The sequence below is a fragment of the Perca fluviatilis genome, chromosome 13, assembly GCF_010015445.1.
Source record: "Perca fluviatilis chromosome 13, GENO_Pfluv_1.0, whole genome shotgun sequence".
In the NCBI taxonomy this organism is placed as follows: Eukaryota; Metazoa; Chordata; class Actinopteri; order Perciformes; family Percidae; genus Perca; species Perca fluviatilis.
Window position 1 is genome coordinate 9,944,210 of NC_053124.1, and position 2,597 is coordinate 9,946,806.

Below are 2,597 nucleotides of genomic sequence, written 5' to 3' on the forward strand. Positions count from 1 at the left end.
ACTTTACAGATAGAGTAGGTCTAGACCACACTCTATAACTTACAAAGCCCCAACAATTCCAGTAATTACATTAGCATTAGCGGTGGCTGTTGCGACAGTGGCGATGAAAAACTCCATTTTAGGAAGAAACCTCGGACAGACCCAGACTCTTGGTAGGCGGTGCCTGACGGTGCCGGTTGGGGGTGTGATGAACAGTGGTAATAATAGTCATAATAAAGATAATGGAACAGTGACTACAATGGTAGTCATAGTAGTTCACGTCATAGCAGGGCACAGCAGGGCATTACGGGATGTAGCGAGATAAGTCCGAGTGCAAATACCAACGTGTCCGAGACAATAGAAAAACATCTTGAGTTCGGACTCAAGTAGCCCGCTACAGCACTGCTCCACACCCTGATACATAATCTTGAGTAGAGTGAGTTTTCAGGCCAGGCAAGAGAGAGCAAGAGGAAGGGTTTATTGCCTCATGCTTTTGCTCTGTTTGTAGAGTCAAAAATGTCAGCTTGTAATGTGGCTCATGCCGGGTAGCACACGGTCTTTCTATCTCTCTCGGAGATGATGGTATTGCTAACAGGGTTGGGGGCTTCACTTTGGCTTCATTCAACCCCTTTGACTGTCCAGAGGGATCCCTTTCCCTTATCTTTCTCTCTCCTAAAAGGCAGATTCACCTCTCCTCTTTCATATCATTCGCTCGTCGGTCTTGTTTTTTTTTCAGGTTCCATCCTCCCGATTCTCCCGCATAATCTTCCCCCAGAAACCATTCCGGCGGCGCTTTTGTTAAAGCAGGCGCAGCACGGTACATGAATTTTACATGGGTTGCGCGCAGTCTTCTGTCAATACTCCCACGGACCACGGTGGGTTCACTCATCCCATACAGCCTAACACACCTAGCATGACCCCACAAGTCCATGAGAACACAAATACATACTCACTCACACACAAATCCACAATCCTCCTCTTTGACGAATATTGAAGCATGCAGCATATTTAGAACACAGATGAAATGCCTCAGATCAAAGACGCTCTTATGGCAGCCTGATGTTTTATTGATCATAAACCATGTTAAGGATTTTTCAAGGGGGTAAATATCTGCTGCAAATATTATTTATTTCTGGTGGAGTTTGGAATGTTTTTGCATTCAGCAGCATTGGGTCTGACGGAGGACATGATGAACCTAATGTGACACATTAAAAGGAAAATCTACCCCCGAAGCTCAACTCCTACATGTTACTCTTATGATTTTGGATAGCTCGGTCTGGTTTATGTGCGTAAACAAGCCTTCAAAGGCAGGAACAACGAAGGCGAGACACTGACAAGGCTTTGAGAAACAAATCTAAAAACACTTCCACTTTCTGTGAATAGGAGAGTAGTAACTTTGAGCACGCACACTGTGACAGTATCCTGGCTGATTAAGGATACAAGTACATTTTTCTCTGAACACGTTTACATATAATTAGCTGAAATCCGTTGAAAAAGCTTGGATAAATATTGTATTCTGCACAAAGTCAGGCTCCACTCTACTGTAGGTAATTTCTACGTGTTTGACATTGCGGGCTGCAGCTTTGAGTTTCTGGTTTCTAGCTATTTCAGAGAGTTCTTCACAAACATTCACTGAAGTGTCTGAGATCAGCGGCGTATCGCACATGTAGGATTTGTGCTTTGGGTTAGTATTTGCCTTACAGCAGCAAACAAGTAAGCTTTGTCTTGTGAGATGGGGTGTTTTTTGATCGTGCTGACGATGAAGCGGCAGACCGTGAAAAAGACACGGTCTGCGAGGAAAGAATGAAAACGCACGTGAATGTCTTAGAGTGCAGTCTGAGTTTCCAGTCTGCTCTCCACCCTGCTGTTCTGACATCAGCGCTACAAAATGTAATTGACCTCGAACATCTACACACACACACACACCCATGCAGACAGTCAACCTTTTCTGGAACACTTCTTCTCTCTGTTGCCATCTATTTCGTGTTAGCCCGCTGATTACATTACTGAGGGTGGGGGGAGAAAAGAAGTTGCTCATCTTGTTCTTGCTGAGGAGGAAGAAGAGACAACTTAGAAATGGAGGATGTCCTTAAAGTTAGTGTTGCTGACCTGGAAACTGTAACAGGCTCAGATTTTCTCCAGGACTGCTTTTTTTTTTTTTTATTTGGTAAGGTTCAAGGGACAGTTTAACTGACTTTGATTGTTCTGGTTGAATCCAAGCCACTAGATTTATAAAAACCTGGTGAGACTATAAAAACTCTACAGGCTACAAATCACACTACTCTTGCTCTTGCCCTGTCTGCTACAAAACTAATTTATAAATCAATTATTTTATTTGCTTAGTACGTTTTGGAGTAAATCTCTTTTTTTTTTTTATCAGGAAGTCTGGCATTCTTCTAGTGACATCATAGGGAGAAGGTCAGGGTGGATGCTTGGGTGTACAACACACGGGCAGTGTTGCCAGATTAGCTGGTTTAGATGGTTTTGGGCGGCTACTTAGATGAGAATTTGGTGGTTTTAAGACTGCACGGGGTATTTGGTGTTAGTCAATTCTGGACACTGCACACTGGATTTGATAAGGGAGACTGGGGTTTGTTGTTAGGTTTAGCCTACTAAAA